This window comes from Trachinotus anak, unplaced genomic scaffold (genome assembly GCF_046630095.1).
Source record: "Trachinotus anak isolate AG129_WGS33_773 ecotype Australia unplaced genomic scaffold, CSIRO_AGI_Tana_v1 ptg000018l, whole genome shotgun sequence".
NCBI classification, from domain to species: domain Eukaryota; kingdom Metazoa; phylum Chordata; class Actinopteri; order Carangiformes; family Carangidae; genus Trachinotus; species Trachinotus anak.
This window is the reverse complement of record NW_027273869.1, coordinates 8937649-8957437: the sequence shown is the minus strand read 5'-3', so window position 1 is coordinate 8957437 and position 19789 is coordinate 8937649.

Genomic DNA, 19789 nt, shown 5'->3' with positions numbered 1-19789 from the left:
AATCAATTAATCAGCTCAAAGTCTGTGCTCCTGCTAATGGACTATGTGTGCTTGGTTTGATAAGGCCAATCATTGTTGGTGTTGATGCTCATATACCTCCCTCACCATTATGTTTCAACAAAAGCTGTATTTTTAATCTGGAGGATCTGGAGCAGACAGAAAGCAATTTGTTCAGGGTTATAAGTTAATTAGCTTGCACCTCATACTTTGTTCCCAATTGAAACAATGCGGTAATTTAAAATGTGTATTTTGCTTTCCATTTTCAGGAGATTATGAGGTACTAGCCCTACTTACACGGAAATACAGTATATGCTTTTTCACTTTCTTATTGAAATTCAGATGGGGAAGATCCATACAACTCTTATTTATTTATGGTGTATATATATTTATATATATTCAGGCTGTCAATTGATTAAAATATTTAATCGTGATTAATTGCATGACTGTCCTTAGTTAACTCGCGATTAATTGCAAATTAACCACACTTTTTTTTAATCTGTTCCAAATGTACCTTAATGGGATATTTTTCAAGTTTTTATATTCTTATCAACATGGTAGTGGACAAATATGCTTGCTTTACGCAAATGTATGTTTATTATTATTGCAACAATCCAAAACAATGACAAATACTGTCAAGAATATTCTCCAGAATAATCTCAAAGGTACTGCATGCAGCCTTTGAGGTTGAATTGGCTATTCAAAAGACCCTTTTCTTTATCCATTTCTGCTCAAGAAGGTTTGTTTCTGCTCGCCATCCACAACGTTACTGCTGCGTCGCTTCCCAATTTACCAAACTATGGGAGTGGGCCAAAGGTCATAATCACAGAATGTGCGGCAGTTAATCGCACGTCCTAATATATATATAAAACTTAACTAAAGCTTGTGGTTGGTCATTTTAGCTTAGCACAAAGACTGGAAACGGGGAAACAGCTAGCCTGATTCAAATCAATCTTCATTTGAATAATCAGATATCGATCCATAAAATCCTGCGATAAAATCTTTTAATATATGAGCTTTACAGTCTCCTGTGGATGTGTGAAGCTGTAAACCAATCTGGTCATGTGAGAGACACAAGCGTGGCAGACGCGGTTCCACTGGAGGCACAGGTCTAAAGGCAGATGTGTGGTTGCATTTCAGATTTAAAAACAATGAAGACAGTGAAGAGACCTGGACAAAAGCAAATCCATATGTAAGATGTGCAAAAAGGAGCTGGTAGAAGAAGAAGCTGTGTGTAGGTTATACACTGTAGCCTACTGACAGGTACACACAGCAGGGTACATTAGCAACACAAATTACGTACTTACAACACTGAGATGTGTGTCTAAACTGTTGATCACGTTAAATCAAAATGCGCATTAATGTAACTGCTTTGGGGTCCATTCCTATTGTTAATATAAATATGCTAATCGTGCACCATTTACAGATACTATTTACAGCATTAGTTCTCTGAGAATCTCATTCATATCCAAGCATATTGGTATTGTAACTGAAATATTTCTGACTGAATTGATATTGAATTGAATCAAGAATCACATTGAAAGATGACTCTGTGAATTGGAATTGAATTGACTCTGGAAATCAGTGGCAATACCCAGCTCTATTTAATACATACAGCAACTACAGTGTAAAAGCAACAATTTGCTGTTTTAGGGGGAGTCAGTGCCGGGTTGCACCAGGAAGTAGAAACAACACATTAAGATTTTAAACGTTGGTTGTACAGGCTTGGTGACACAGTGGTTCCTCTTCTCCTTGCAGGGCTAGTTGGTGAACTGCTTCAGCTGGCAAGATAGCAGCTAACTCATTAGCTCGCTAGGTTAGCACTAGTCAGTCAGAAAATGATGGAGAAATACGACTGTATACCATTTTGTTAGCTTCCCAAGCCAACAAGCTCGCGACGCTAACAGCACGTTAGCAAGCTCATTAGCCAAGTTCGTTAATGGGGCTATCAGTTCACAGTTTACTCAAGATATATTTTTACCATTGACTCCTGTTGCATAAATGTCTGAATCCACTAATGAAACAAACTGTACTTTAAACGCTGGTGGGAACAGATGCCAGGTGACCAGCAGAGACTGGTCGAATTGATGTTTTTACACATAGGTTTTAGTAGGCTACATATAACTGACTGGTCTTTCAGATGCTGGTAGGTATATTCTGTTACCTTTGGCCAGAGCAAGGCTAGTTTTCCCCTGTTTTCAGTCTTTATGCTAAGCTAGGCTAACTGGCTGCTGGCTCTGTTTACATATTTACCATGCAGATGTGACAGTGGTATCAATTGTCATATTTAGGAAGTGAATAAGCGCATTTCCCAAAATGTTTTTCTATGTCTTTGAGCGCTAGTCTTCTGTTTAGTTTTTCACTACGACGGCATGTTTGCTAGCATGCCTTAGCTTCCACAATGTGTATGATTCAGACTCTTTTTCTATATTGCTATTTCATCCTTCCACACATTCCTCTTGTCCTCTTGGCCTCCAGATCTAAGTCTAGTTCATCATCCTCCCCATAAGAGCTTTCTTCTAATTATGCGATCCAATAGATCCCTCTCTCTCCGACTGTCTTTCTTTGCTCAATCTCTATCCATCAACTTCTTCTATTCCTTCCTGCAGCCCAGTGTTCGACTCCATAGCCCCCTGTCTAACCCCTTCCTGTCTGTTTCGTCTTCCCTCATCTTTCCTCGGTTTCCCCTCAGCCCTCCACGTGATTTTTTTCATCCACTATCTCTGCTTTATTTGCCTCAGGGCAGTCTGTATGTATACTTTATATATTCATGTGTAGTTTCCCTGCAAAGACTCAGCTACAGCAGATGGATAGGGCTCTCCAGAGGTCAGACCTGTGATGGACATGCTGGCCGATACTGACACTGACCCACAGTGCTTGGAGGCAGCCTGCGGTGGCCTCTGGCCTGCATCCTCTCCTGTCAGTTCCCATGACAGTACACAGAATCTTATCACGAGAGAAGAGAAGAGAAGAGAAGAGAAGAGAAGAGAAGAGAAGAGAAGAGAAGAGAAGAGAAGAGAAGAGAAGAGAAATGAATGTCACTGCTACTCACACGCACACATATACTTATCCTCATGTACACAAGCAAGAAAGCACACACACATCTTCCCAAAGGAACACCTGGCAGGTCTTAGTGATAGCAGCATTCACTGAACGAACACAGCAGACACAATTGAGTGACAGAGATGTCGCCTTCCACAACAACGCAATTAAAAGCTACAATAACTGCCTACAAGAAGTGAGTGAGGCTATTATGCTGTCAGGGGTTTGACGGATTTAAGATGGCAGCATTGTAAAGCCTCCTACTTGATGATATAAAATCTAAATTTTCATCTCGACATGAGTTACTACAACTCCCTCGGCTTCCTTTCCCCTCCCCTTAATGCATACTGGAAAGTGGATTCATTGAGCTGTACTCTCTGGTACCCCCCCCCCCCCCCCCATTTTCATTATCATCTTTAACAACTGTCTGTGGCATGTTTACAAGGCCGCTCATTTGAAATCATGGCATCAGTTTTCCTCTTTTCCCTGCAATGCCTGTAGAGCTACTCAGAGCAGAGGACCTCTACCCCCCAGTGGTCAGGATGTGCAATGCAACTGAGAGGTTACTGTAACAGCGTTGCCTCAATGGAAGGAAAAAGCTTGGTTGCGCTCCACTGAGTACTTTGATTCATATTCATATGAATGATCTGGTTTTCAGAGTTCCCTTTTCAGATTCATCAAACACATGCTGAGTAATGGTAATCCGAAATAGCAAAACATCCAAAAAAGCACCTTAATTGCAAAGAGTATGTGAAATTGGGTTTGAGGGCTTAAGTCACTGGTGTGTAGTGAATCCATGCATGTGTTGGCAAGATTACTTATTGTGCAGCCTGATCATACATATGCAAATGCTCTCTCATGATCCCAGAGCATTGAAAGAATTACAGCGAGCATCCGTCACACTGAAAGACTCTATACTGGCCCATATAATCACTCAGCTGAATTGAGGGCAAGTGGGAAAGAAAGGAAGTGTTTTTCTTTCTCTCCAAATCAGCATTCAAAGACCAGAGAGGGAGAGAGAGAGCGAGCTCCAATGTAGTGCTGCACAGATGCTTTTGAATCATTTTCAAAGACCTTTTCTTACCAAACACGCCCCCCCTATGTGCAGTGATCGGGTACAGCGTTTTGGTAAATATTTGATAGTGTAGCCCTGTGTGTTTGAGACATGGAGAACGTCCATGAGGAGTTGTTTTTAGGTCAGCTCCATGAACGCTTTTCTCCTTCTTCTCCTTCTCCATCTTCTGCTCCTTCTCCCTCTCCCTCCTCCGTCCTCGCTCTCGATGTAAACAGCAAAGGACAGGATGTGATAGGCGGAGGAGATTTGTTTGAAATTTGCCCCAGTTCAGAAAAAAAATGGCATCAAGCATGTGTGTGTAAGTGTGTCAAGAGATAACGGAGGATACCCCCTGCCTCTCGCTTTCCTCCCACAGGGTACACAAACAATTCAGGGCTTTCATCCGTGTTAAACAATGTGCCACCTTCTGTGAGAGAGCAGGGAAGTGGAGATAACCCTGAGATGACTCTAGAAATGATGATTGTTGATTTGCATTTGGGAGTAAACACATGAAAATAAGGAGAAGTTATGGTATGACAGCATGCACTGAACCTCTGTTGCATCACGTTAGACAGTTTGTTTAATTCAGGTCATAATGCAGGTAAGAAGGTGTGCAGCTCATTCGTACACACCTATACCATCATGAGGTTTAACTGATTTAAGTTTAAGTGTTGATTCTGATTGTAATCAAGCAACATTTTACTTTGAAGGAACGGCCACACAGGGCACATTCTTAGAAATTCATATGAAGTTACCATTAAAATTCATACATGCAGCGTTTTCTCGAAACAGTTGTCTCAACTTAATGACTTAACACTTCTTGACAACATTTTTATACAGCGACATTATCAGACTTGTGCTGCGTGCTAATGGTACACTCCTGGTGTCGCTAAGTAGCTACACCACCCACGGACTTCAAAGTAATGGTGAGAGCGACAGAGTGTGTGTGTGTGTGTGTGTGTGTGTGTGTGTGTGTGTGTGTGTGTGTGCATGCATTTGTCGGGATAGAGGAACCAGTTGGCACCATCAGTGTGGGGTCACCGGGGAGCCAGTTAATGGGAAATCGTTATGTAAATCCAATCTAATTAAAAATTAGAACCATGCTAGTCAAGTCTAAGGTATGGACGGGGAGGAAGAACGTTAAATCATATTATTACTGTGCCTCATTTGCATAACTCAATTCAATACCACGCAGCTTTTCTCGTCACACTGATATCTGGTTGCATCTCTGAATAAATCCAAACAAGTGAGCGACCTGTGTTATTGGGCTCAGTAATGTCAGTTCATAGAGGCAGACCATTGTCAACTTGGAGTTTAGAGTACGTCCTTTCCAAGGTAAACTCTCTCTCTTCTCTCTTTCAGACAGAAGAAAAGATGCGAACGAGCCCCCAGTAGCTGCCACCACGTCTGACGATGTGTCAGATATCCTCTCAAATTTCCCTCGCAGGATTATCCTAATAGCTCGTATGCGTGAGAGCCAAGCTGTAGGCCGCTAGTTTTAACACCACGTTTGCAGGGTCTGTCATATGATTAGGAGGCTTAGCTCCTTCCCTCTGATACGTGGCAACACTGGGCCCGTGTGGGTGTAATGTACAGTATGTGTACTGCATGCATGTGTGGAGATGAGAGAGAGAGAGGGGGAGACTTTTTAATGTAATCCATGTCAATGTCATGCATTCATGCGTCTCCAGCCCACATGGGATTACCAGATGCATGCGCAAATGATCTTGCAGTTTGTACTTTAAGTACAAATGTACTGTAAAATCATTTGTTTGGCATTTTCACCTTTATTGGACTTGACTGGGAGAGGGTGGCTGACCTATTAAGTCCAAGGTTGGATTTAAGTCGGGGGTGAGGAAGCAATAAACAAGTTTTTATTTAGGAACAATAAACAGCGTGCTATGATTCTGGCAAGGCTATCAAGTTGGTTGGCACAATTAATTCAGAACAAAAGAGCAAAATGACATGTAAAGTACAAGATGGTCAGATCTTTAGAAAGGAAGGAATGAAAGAGCTGATTGAGCAAAATGAAATACACAGAAGTCGATCTTCCTCTCGAGCAGTTCAGCCTTTTTTGTTTTGTCTCTAAAGGCTCGGCCAATTTAGGCAAAGTCTCATTTGCATTTTTCATTCGCACAACAGAAACTAATGAGAAACTAATTCAAATGAGTGCCTGTTGTGACAATATTGTTAACAGTTGATAAAAATTCAATCAATTTACATACCAGGGATAGAGTCTTAGCTTCCAAACTTGGGAATGACAGAGACAGTTCAGGAAACACTAGATTAGACCATTTGACTCCAAGGTAATGATGAACTGTACTGGACAATACTGTATTACAATATATTATTATTCTGTAAGTATCATCCACACACAGGCAGGGACCTACAGATTATGATTGTATCATATCTATACAGGGAGAAGGTTTGAGATTTGACCAAGTCTAAGAAATAATGGACACATCTTATTGTAACACATAGGGGTTTTCACAAATCGCATACTTTACCAAGTAGATTTAATCTGTTGGTGTATACAGTAACTGAACCCTGCTCTTTCTATAGGTAATGTAACTGTATTCACTGTATTGGCTGTTTCATGTCAGTGTTCACAGCAGTGTTTGTTAGAGATCTCCTAAAAGAAGAATCCGATGGTGAAGGTGCTTATTCCCATTTCTAGTCTAGAATTTAAGAGAGTCATATTTGTATCAGACTGCTCTCACAGATTTGATTTCAGTACCAAGTGGTTAAATGGCCTTCTGAAAAGTGTCACCATTTCAGTTTGCTTTGAACTCCCAAACACCAGCAGTGGAAGTGATCTGAAGAAGTGATGCTTACAGGCTATTTGTACAGCTGTGAAGTATATAGCTGCGTTGTCATATGTCTTAAAGGCCTGCACTTCTGTTAATGCACATTGCAATGATGTACCACCAAGATGAGTCGGCACACTTGCTGTACAGTGTGTTTTAGTTCAATATCACACCCAGTACCAATATCAATAACTATTATTAATGTTGAGAAACAGATTAAACAAAACCAGCCAATGAATATGAATATAGTTGGTTATTAACAAGAACATCAGCGACTGGGTAAGTTAATAATATGTATGGGGAATTATGAGTGTGTGTTTATGCTGTGTGTGTATATATACAAGTATTAATGTGTTCCTTAATTTTCTTGTGTGTGTGTGTCTTATATGTAAAAATATGTGTGGGATTTGGCTTGTGTTTGGGGACTGTCTACAGGCGCCTGTTCAGCTCATGCAGAGCAGCACTGTGGGACAGTATCAGGTTACCGTGCATCACCGCACGCAGGCAGCTGCAGAACAGTTATTTTTGATCATGGAACAAAGCATTGTGTGGACTCCTACCTCAGCAAATCTTTTGTGTGTGTACAAACACAGTAAATATGTATAAATGTGTGTGCATACGTGCACATAGGCATTTGCATCTTCGCAAGCTCATCTGAATTGCATGTTATATTTGCAGGGGAACAGCATGTCCCCATCCGCACTGATGTCTATTTGTGCTCAGACAGCAAGGTCAGTCTGACTCAGACAGACAGGCAGAAAGCTCTGGATTCACCTCTTCCTGCCCTAAAGGCTGCGCACACCTTCAGCATCTGCCCATAGTCCACAGTGAACTAATATCCACCTGTGATTAACCTCGCATTACCGAACCCAATGTGTTATTGTCTGGAATTCAGAGCCTTGAGGCTGCACTGACTCATAGTGTAGCCTCATAAAACGCACCATTAAACAATTATGAGGCTATATGACTGCACCACCTGACCGTAAGCCCATCCACAGCCAGTGTTGTCTTTGGAGGTGGGCAGAAGGGGGCTAGGTTTCGTAGGGGATGTGGCGGGGGCTGATTACCCTGCCAAAATTACTGACCCTTAATGTCTTTGGTTCCCAGGCCTGTTTTTATGTGGTAACAGCGAGACACTGAAGGAGCTGGATATTGTCCAAGTAAGAACAGCTTGCAAAGTTAGGAGAAGTAGTACATGTTGTAATGAGTCATACACAAATAAATTAGCTTGATTTTCAAATTCTGTGCAGGATTGACGGACATTTTGAGAAGAAAAATGCACTAAAGTCTAAAGTGTGTTAAGGGAAACCAGTTGCAACCAGTTATCACCCTTGTTATTGTGTATGTGGGTTTTTTTTTTTTTTTATCCCAAAGCTGATATACACAGTTTGGATCCACACTGTATAGAAAGTTTAAGACCTTTGTGAGTCTAGCCTATAGCTAAATGCAGCTGCTTGTGCTGTGATTACAGATGAAGAACAAATTAATATGGTGTGTTTCTAAAATTAATATGTTGTGTTTCTAAAAATAACTACACAATCAACAAATCATCACCATGTTAGGACCAAACTCATGGGTAAAATATCAGCCTTCAGTTTCAGCTTCCAAATTTTCCTCCATAATGATCTAGCTTCTATTAGCAACATTAGCATTGTAGCCCAAAGGTCAAAATAGCAGGTGACCTGCTTGCCCCAACTGTTTCCAGTTGTTCAAACATGGCCTTTTAATTATGTAAGTGTTTACCAAGGGGAGCTTTACACATTACATTAAATTAAACCAGTTCTTCCATGGGGGTGGGATCTGGTTATTTATTGGAATTCAGCCTTCAATAAAATGGCATTGGTGTCTGTTCTTGTATTTTCCTGTGTGGGATCATTAAAGTTCATCTTATCTTGGTAGGTTTTCCTAAATGTATTGAAGTAGCTTACAAAGCTAATGTTAGCATGCTAACAGATGATGTTTAAATTACAGGTGACTTGGAGTATGGTCAGCACATCTAGACACTTGAGCAAAATGCTGATAAATAGTGAAGTGGAAAATTTTTAATTACATTTTACAAAACTAACTCAATACACCTTAAATTATGAAACATTTTGCCTGTAATGTTAGCTTAGAATACATGATGAACATGATGAACTCACATTGTTAGCATGATTGGATATCTGCCACTTGTTCTTAAGCTTCAAGAAACAAAATATCTACAAAATCATACACAGGATTGGCAGTTCAGTTTAACATACTTCTCGTCTTTTTAACATTGGATGTTAAAGCTGATTTAATTATTACTAAAGTAATTACTAGCTAAGAAGTTTACAGTGAAAACCAATCACCACCTGCCCTTAAATCAGTCACCCAAATGCGTAATCTTCCTTTTCTCTGTGGTCGATTTCACAGTTTAATACCTCCTCCCAAACCAAACTGCCTCTCTAAAATAAGTTATGGAGTAATGAAGTGTTATTAAACCAGATACAATTATTCTTTGAGAGTTTTGTTTTCATGTTTCAAGTGGTTTTGTAATAATCACAGCTAAATATAATTCCGTTGTTCAGAGTTAATTGCCTAGTGAGTATCTCTTGCAGTGAGATGTATGAATGATGATGAATGCAAATAGGTCAAGTCTTCTTTGTACTTAAGTGATTGCTTTTGTATGTGTGTATGTGGCTGGCGATAGCAGTGTCTCTTCCTGCAGGTCACAGCTCATATCCTCATTCATATTTTAAGCGTGAAATTCTGTCAATAAAGCTGCACTTTATTGGTGTCAGATCGTTTGCCTGTAAAATGGTGCATTGACTTCATTCCCCTCCCGTCCTTCTGATTCTTATTCATTTGCAACCTGAGATACCTGTGTGTGTGTGTGTGTGTGTGTGTGTGTGTGTGTGTGTGTGTGTGTGTGTGTGTGTGTGTGTGTGTGTGCGCGCGTGAAAAAGAGAAAAATGAGCTCCTGTCAAGAGGCATTGTGTAATGTATTGTAACCTTCTAACAAGATGGCCACATCCTGGTTGGTGACATTGTGACATACAGTAGAACTTGTGTGTGTGTGCATGTGTGTGTGGTTGTGACTATGTGTTTTAGCTCAGGGGAGCTAATAAGGCCACCAGAACCAACAGAATGATGTGTCACAATGAAGGTCACAAGTTCACTCCCTGCGTGTAATGTCGCACTGGTGACATTAAGGCAGGCAGCCTCTTTAACTCAGCTCACTTGTGCTGGTCTTTGGTACAGAAGACACCGTGGCTGGAACACTATTATGTTCCCTAAGCCTCAATTACAGCATGAAATCTTATCTCCTACAAGTTAATGTTCTCCCTCAAAACATCTGAAGGGCAATTGGCCACACAAGTAGGAAAAAACAGAGAGGAAATCAAAGAGCGGGAAAATCAAAGGATTTCTTTTAAAACTTCTTCGCCTCCACCTTTTTTTGTTTGTATCATCCACGTGATTTCATCCAAGGACCCTATTAACCCGCAGGATGATCTTTCGTCCCACTCTCAGATATCCTCATCTCTGCCTGTGATGAGGGAGACGGGGTCAGCTCTTTTTATCCCCAGCCGAGACCGTGAGGACCTTTGTTGATCTGATCCCAGGAGAGGTGGCTGTAATAGCATTTTCTGTGGAAATCATAGGACAAGATACAGCTGGGGCCGGGGTCAGCGTGTAGGAGAGGAGAACAGTATGGCCATGGGACTGTAACACAATTACATCCTGATAATCAGTGCTGCCTCAGCCATCGGCTCCTTCAATCAGTGTGATGTATGTTAAATTAGAGCTGCTCGTAACCATTTATGGGTCGAACATGTATTGATATTCCCTGCTTTCTCTGAGCATGTGAACATCAATGTAATGTAGGTACTAAAAAAAGAAAAAAGAAAAAAGGTCACTGCATGTTTACATTGTGTTAACATACTGTATTGTATATTAAAGCATATGTTACACAAATTATGGCCCAGAACATTTATCATTAGACTCAACGCAAACATCTTACAACATGGAATCTAATAACACATAATCAAATCTCATGATCTTATAATACATGCCATATGGCGCCTGCTATGACATGCCACAGCTGTGAGTGTCGACCAGGCAATTGCTTATCGCGCTGCGTTGGCTCTCTCGATCAGGAAATCTAAACAAGGACAACCAGTCTGAGGGCTCATTGTCTGCCTGTCACACTGTCATGCATTTCAATCAGTCATCTCTTTAATAATGTCCTTGTTATTGATTGCAGTTGGGAAATTATTCGCCTCCTTCTGATGTGTTTGTTTGTCGTCCTCCGCCTTGACACAGGCCATGTAAGAACGATTACTGGTCTTGATTTGGTTTTGTTTTTTCTGCCGGAGATGCTTCTCTCGTCAGCTGTGTTGTCCGCTCCATTTAATCCCAAACCACCTTGAATTAAGAGAGTTGTTAAAATGATTTTGTGTGCCTATCTGTGGTTTTGTCATTATTTGTGAATTGGTATTCTTAACAGCCCACTGCAAATAACGGCCCCAACTTGTTTCTAGGTTTAAAAGTTTTCTTATCATTATATCATTATGCCTGAGATGAGTGTCCTTTCTCAATAATCCACCACCCAAAAGTTGCTGTTTGTTTCACCATATTTAATGTAGTATGAATGAATAATCATTAAAAAAAAAATTAAAGAATCCTATGAGAGCATTTCTGGTTGCCTTTCATCTTCAATCTTTTAAAATAAGTTGAGCTTGATAGTTGACAGCAGTAGCTTTACAGAATAGTTTTATCTCATTGTCTCATTATACATTAGAATTTACTAGCATTAACCAAAGCTTGGATGTGGTTGAGAGCTCCAAAAGAATCGAATAATTAGACCTTGAATTAAACCACTGTGTGAATCTTTTAGACCACTTTGGTAGAAACACTGAACAGAGGATGAAACATAGACATTAATACAACATATAAAACAGAATGTGACCCTCAAGTTATAATATGTATGTTAAAGCAATATGAAATTGCTAATAAATAAGCTATTGAATATACAGTTTGAGATTTGGTTTAAATTTTCTTTTAGACAAGAGTAATGACGGATGACAGCCTGTGAAGTGAAGTGAAGTGATTACAGTGACTGATGTTGACCACTGATGAAACAATGTTTTGTTTGCATTTGACCCTTTTGAACCATTTGTTTGGTTCAGCGGAGCATTTCCAGGAGAAAAGTCAGCAATGGAAATTTGTGGAGCTGCTTTGTGTGTGTGTCTGTGTGTGTGCGCACACACCCCCCACTGCCAGCAGGTCTGGCAATAAGCTCTGACACACTGCCCACTATTTAGTGATTTTAGGGGGGATGAAAAGGTCCTTCCAGCAACTTAAGTCCAGGGGGATTCTTGCTTGCAATTATCCACAATGTTGTGACATTTCCATGCTGTGTGAAAAATTTTAAAAAAAATTACTGCTCCGGTTCAGATGCCTGTTTTGGAGTGCATTATCTGTTCATATCCAAACAACCTGTCTGTACTGGGTTACATCCCTGCAGGCTATCACTGAAGGGTAATCCACTCTGCAGCCTCTGGTGTCGTGAGTCTAATGGAGGCTTGTGCACTGGAATCAAAGTGCCAAGCACTGTGTGCTGAATAAATAGTGTTCCATGTCACCACTATGCACCATGAACTTAATACATGGTTAATGGACATGGCAAGCGGTTAAGAGGGGCTGAGGCCTCGCCTGGTTGTGGAGTAGAGAGTCAAAACTGCAGAGACAGTGAGCAGGTACACAACAGCTCCTGAGCTTAACTTACTTACACATGATGTACTAGTCCATTTTCTTTTATTATCATAACACAATGTCCATTAACTTGGTGTTTCCACAGCTTTCAGCTAAAATTCATCACCTTCCTCAGTAACTGAGTGGCTCAGTTGGAGATGGTTTTCATCTATACAGAACTTCTGCTGAGGAAGGCCATGAGCTGTGGCTGAAAGCTTCTGAGACACCACATAAGTGAACTGAGGTTTGAGGGTTTATCAGTGATCTTTGCTGACTGGTTGAGAGTAAAATCTTATTTTCTTTTCTTTGTGACTGTATAAATTTGAATAAATTTGCTAACTTTGATTAATGTCTACAATTACTGTTCAATTACTTTTAAAGCTGCTATATTCAATATTTTTATGGGAGCAATGGATCAAATTACTATACTGTGAAAGGTGTAGTGAGGAACCCACTCCATGGCTCTGTTGTGTTTCAGTGTCTTTCAGCTCATTGTTAGTATTATGACTAAATAATGATTCTCTTGAACAGCTGCATGCTGGGTAAATGTTAGGCTTGCATCAACAACAAAGGTACATCTGTGTCCTGCTTGTAGACTCTCAAGAAATCGCACTCAGATTGTCGTGGCACTCTATCTTGTATCTTTGTTGGCCTGTTGTGGTTTCTGCATTGTTCCCTGAAGAATGCTGCATTTGCTTTTGTGATCTGTAATCGCTGTCATTCAACTGTCAAATATTATTTCACGCTACCAAGAGCCATCCGCTGAATACCCAGCCAGTTTCCCGCTCCACAGAGCTCCCTGGATGTGTGCACTGGACTTACATAAGGATAAACTTTGTCTATAATATCAAACAGACATTTCCTTTGCTGCAGCACTGGCCCTGTGTTTCTCCCATGAACGGCATCTCTCACTCAGCTGTATATTTTTCTCTCTAAAAACCCACTTTAAAAGATATTATGCCACATGTCTAGTTGACGGCTGAGTGAAATCTTAAAGCTGTGGCTTTTACATGCCATTTCATGATGAATCCTTCCGTTGTCTTTGTTTATTTCCATTTTTTTCATAGCAGTTTAAAGAAGCCTGTGTCTGTCCTCCTCACAGGAGCTCTGTAAGGATTTGCAATGAAAGATTGACACTGTGGATGATGAGCGCTACAATATTGAGGTGAAGGTGGCCAAGAATGAGAGAGAGGCACTTGTCTTTGTAATGGAAATGAACAGAAGTTTAACTCTGTGTCAGAATTTTTATGGAAGCCAGCCGTGCTTGTACTTTACCTGAGATAACCTCCAGCCCTTTGAAGATCAAATGCAACGCTCTCATCTTAATCCTCCTTCCAAGATTATATCTATTTACATCTGTAACCACACCAAAGTGAAATTATGATCTTGTATGCACTGTGTGAACTCACAGGGAATTGCAGAGATTGGTATGAAAAGCCATGCGTCATGTCAGATTGGATTCTGCAGACTTTGTGATCTGCTCTAATCCACAAAGGATACAGAACCAAAGATGTTTTGTATTCATGCCGTATTTGCCTACAACATATCCACACTAGATTATAGGTTGTAAAAAGAAATAGCCAAAAACAGAAAAAAAAACACCCTGACTCACTATTTTTGTTTTTTCCTGTTGCTGACCCACAGTCCAGTTTGTTATTTTGGACAATGTTGGAACAGCAGGTTCATAAGAGGCTGAACCTGCAAAGAGAGGCAAGGCTGGAGGCAGCACCTTAGTCTTTTTCTCATATTTCTGATATTTGAATGAAAGGTTCATTGCTTGGCATTTTAAAGCTGCAGATAAGTGCATTATCTTAAAGTGTTGCTCTCTGAAACAAGACATTTAAAGTAGCTGTCATCTTCCATCTCACTCAGTAATGAGTTTCATTTTGATGCCAGGTCACTGGACAATTTGAAGCGTGCAGTGATGTGTAAAATAGATGCCTTACCTGCACACTCACTGTCGGTCTTTTTGATGAAGAATGCCTTTGCATCTGATATATATATTTCAGTCATGTACCACCTTTAAAGCCTTGTTGAGGAATGCAAAGCAATATGTTTTCAGAATCACATTATCAACCTCTGATCTTTACAACCAAAGCAGAAGAAAAATCCTTCAAACAAATGTGCTCACAGGTTTTTTTGCAGTGAAACAAGCACAGTGTCATTTGAGGACAGGGAGCAAGAAGCCTCCTCTGGAGATGGTAAACATCAATTGTTAGAACAAGGTCATGACTCCAGCAGGACTGGTGGTATAAAGAACAATTTTATTGTTAAATTTACAGTTAATGCCTAGTGAGTGTAACTAAAAGCAGGGCTATTAAAAACCCCAGCAATCCAGCGTTTGCAAAAATGTAATGATCCCTGACCTCGGAAATTACATTTCAAAATATGGTGCATAGAGATCTTAACAATTTAATTTGCAACTTAATGATAATTGGAAATAAGGTGAAGTCATGTTGTATGTGGGTCAAGTTTGGCCTAGCCCCTTGTACTTCTCCTTCTCTTAATAATGTGTCACATTTTGCAACTGTTAAACTGTAATTTTGAACTCCATCATGACTATAATGTAGAATGAAACAAAGAGATAGTCGGGCCTTTTTTAGATACACACAGTATTTATAAGGTTGAAAAAAACTGTCAAGGACACAGATTTAAGGACACAAAAGTGCCATACAGACATGATTTAAATTTAAAATAAACTGTTCATCCAGTCTCAGCCTTTTGTTTCTGTGCCGTCCAACAGATTACAAAACCATGCAGAGGTGGTAATGTTGAGGAAAAACTATTTAGACCTGAATGTAAATGGATTTTCATCCACGGGGTCTAAATGAGGAGATTTGAATGGCTAGTTGAGGTATTTTCTAGAGGCTAATTTTTGTTGTGTATACACTTACATGTGTGTACATTGATTTTAATGTATGGGAATGCGTGTGTGTGTGTGCATATGCCTGTATATTCATTCATTTGAGTATCCTTGTACTGTACAGCCTGTTACAGTCATTATTTGGGGTCTTTGCAGAATGTAAATAGGAAGTGCTATGTTGCACTTGGACCCCATGTATTTATTTATTTAGACTATATTTGGTTACATTTGGACAAATTCAGCACCATTAAAAGTATTTTTCCCATGTTTCCCATGTTCCCATGTGCAGTGTCCCCATTAATGTACAAACTACTGCTGGATTACTTTGACGCTGAAGAAAATTTTAAAATATGGTGATTCTCAGGTTATAAGGATCATATTTTCTCTGTGATTTCGAAGTGGATTTATGGTAATTGATTCGAGATTTACATTCAGGTTTTAATATCCTTGGGAAGTGTAAGTCACATTGAGTCTAAGGATATGTGTATCGTGTCTATATGTTCATCTTTGACCGAGTTACGACTCTGTTAAGGAGGAAGATTTTTGTCTCAAAAATATCTCTAACTCTGCATCCCGCCATTTCACATTCACGAATTTCTGATGTAGCCAATTTGATACTCTGGAATCACAGTCTTAGCTGAGCTGACAATGACTAAAATGCTCACTTTTTGTCAGGCTTTCTCACTTGATGTCACCTTTTGCACAGGGCATAAATTGATTCTGTCTGCATCTGAGTCTCTTCTACTTTTTGGCATTTTTTCCTATGAGATTAGATTTTGGAGGTACAGCTGCGTGCTAATTCATCTTTTATGGAACTGCCCCAAGAGAAAAACCCAGTTTCATACTGCAATTGGCTGTAAAAAAAAAAAAAAAAAAAAAAAAAGAAAGAAAGAAAGAAAGAAAGAAAATTGTCTGGGAAATATAATTTCAATCAGGAGAGACTGTGTGCAGAGCAGGAAAGTGAGAAGTGAGAGAGTCTTTGGTGGTTAGACCTCATTGGGATGTCGTCATGTTTGAAAGGGGGAAGAGGCTGTGCGGCGTCGTATGGATTACAATGCGCTCAACCTCGACTCTGGACATGAAGACTGGAGGTGAAAGGGGAGGGAAAGGAGGGTCACAGAAATCTGCCTGAAATGACAGCTGACAGCAGAAGAGAGATGGATTTAAGGTTTGACAGCAGCAGCATGATTGACTGATTAAGATCATGGTGAAATATGATTGGTTTTCCGATAACACCCAAAGTCCGCTGAAAGAAAAGAATTGTGAATAAGATGAGGAGCAAAGATAGTCTTCCTGATTGAACTTACACCAAGCTTCATTTGTGGCATGTCTATGTGTTTGTGGTGATCCTTGGTCTTTCACCAAACACGTGGCCTTCCCACACCCTCACCATGGAGACCTACAAGTTTCACAGCTGATATCTCAGTTGAAAAGGAAGAAATCTGTCAATCACCACTACACAAAGTATGCAGGCTCTTAAGATACAGTCAAGAACCTTTAATAATAAGGTGGAGAAAATGAATCGAAAGTGTTCAGATACTTGAGTCACATTAAAGGCTCTTGAGGCCTGGCTCATTCAGGTGGCAGTGCACAGAACATGTGTACTGTAGTGTAACTACAGTGAGAATAATACACAAGTGCTCTGGGTCTGTTTGATGCTGTTGTAACCTTTTTGTTTTTGTCATCATGCCTGTTAAAGGATAATGCAAGAACATTTATTGGAAAGTTGTTTTATACTACACCAATGAAAAATGTACAGCATATCCAAAAAAAAAGTGACCTTTAAAGATCTTAATTGTGACCCACAGGCTGGTGTTTTTCATAGTGTTTTATCTACTTTACATTCTGAACTGTTGGTGGCAGTATAGGTCAGGATGCTGACACCATAACAAATAAGGGATCTGACTCATACTTACAATGTTCACTTTATCATAATCTCCACCAGGGGCTGTCCAAGCATCACCCTCCATTCATCCATTCATCTTGTACTGATGCATGAAATGGATTAAAGGGAAGGACAAGAAGATCAACACACTCTGTGATTGGACTTCACTGGTCCACAGACTCTAGTAGAATCATGTATGATAATTAAATGAAGTCAGTTTTTACATTAGTCTTAGCAAGATCAACTTACAGTATGTAAGCAGGTAGAGTTTCAGTGGACTGTTTAAATATATAGAGTGTGTTATGATTGCACGTGGCAGAACTACATGCCCACATGTGCAATATATGTACCGTGTCTGCAAAATGTACATCAGAAAAACAATACAGTTTCCTGATGTTGCAAACTCTTCCTCATGTCATTTAGCTAGGTTTTTTTTTTTTTTATGCTGAACAGATGGCCTTGTTGTGATTGGACGCAGATGGGGTTTCCGTGGTAATATCAAACATCCCACACAATGTTACAGTATATTTGGCCCAGCATTGACTCCCAAGCAAAAATTATTTTAAAGCTTTATTGTCTGCTGCTGTCTCATGTGTGTCAGTGCAGCTTAGACTGAAACAAGTAAGAAATAATCCAGAAGGACCCTCATTTTGCACTGAACTGCTAATACTACTGAACAGTCAAATGGCTCAACATGAAACGTCTTTGAATTACCTCTCATGTGGCAGCCAAAGTCTTGGCTGTGAGATCCATCCAGATCCAGATATTTATCTTCTTATGTTTGTTGATGTGGTGGTGCTGAGATTTCAGGGGAGCCTTGCAGAGGTGCCATGGGAACGATTCAGTTAAACATCTGTGATGGGAGGTGCCCACCTCAGTGACATGCTCTCTTTCTTACTCACCCCTTCTTTCTTTACTGTGTATCAAAGCCAGGATTCTACATACACACCTTTTCACATGGGATATGTATATTACATTGTGGGGTTCAGCAAATAAGAAAACTCTGACATTTTCCAGGGGTCATCCCTGTTTTTTGATATGCAACCACTCAAGTGATGCTGGGCAGGAAAACAGCCACTGATAATGTGCCAAAGACCCATTAGGTGGATGCTAGTGCTGGGTTTTGGGTCATGAATGAGCTTGGTAATGGTTACAGCCTGGTGAAAGCAGTTACCAGGTGGACTGAAAGAGACAACCCAGTACTATCAGCTCATCTTCAGGCAAATGTGTATGATTTTTTTTTCTGCCTCTTTTTTTAAACCAGCGCGTCCTTGGTACACTTGGTGTGTTTGAAAAGCTCTTGCACCTGACTGTGGGTTTAGGTTATTGGTTCTTAAGAAAGCAGAAAGCCAGATGCCAATTGATGTATCTTTAGAAAAGGAAAATGCAAATTTCTTTCTAGAATAATGACAGAAAAATGGAAAAACATTTCACTTCATGTGTGTAGTTTTATGCTCTACACCGCCTCTTGGGAATTCAGTTCAGAGCTACTTTGATGTCATGAAACGCGACATGAAAGAGTTCTTACTTTTAAACAACATTCTTCACATAGCGGCACTGAGCCGTTTTTTTTGACAAACTCTCATATTTTCCTGACTTGATTCAACATTTCATAAAAAGTCAACAAACAGAGATTCTGTGTTTGCTTTGGTTAGACTTATAGCCAGTGTTACGGAGTCCCCCAGGGACACATCCCAGGGACCTTGAACATGTGAAACAGCTAGAACTTGATCCAGGTGGGTCAGAGCAAGGCTTTTAATCTCTCCCTGAGCCTCCTGCACGCTACATGTAATTGATCATTATAAATCATTTCATATAATGTATTAGCCATGCAAGAAGGTCAGAGGGTGTAGTGCAAGGAGAGGATTCGTTTTCATCATGCACATTAACAGGAGAGGCTCAGATTTCATGTAACAGTTATTCCTCTAGTGATCCACACATGTACTGTCGATCCACCTAATGCTGTCATATATTAAACTGATGTACATTACACACTAATGCAAGGTTGCTTTGGTTTTTAGGGCTGGTAATGTTTTTCTGGAATATCTGAAAAATTACTGGATGAATTACCATGAAATGTGGTGCAGACATTCTTGGTAACCAGAGGGTGGGGCTTATTGACTTTGGTGATGCCCAAGTTTCTACTCTATAGCACTTGTAGCTTGTTTTTTGTGATATATCTCTCAACAACTACTGGCTGGATTGGCATGAAATCTTGTGGTCCCCAAGAGATAGATTTTGATGGAGATGGATTTTGAGTAAAATGTCTGGATGGATTGCGATGAAATTTGGTACAGGCATTCATGTTCTTCGGGTGAATTATATTAACTCTGGTCTAACTCTACATTTCCACAATGCAATCAGTTAGCATGCTGATTTTAGCATTTAGCAGAAAGCTCCATTGTGGCTCATTGGACCACTAGCAT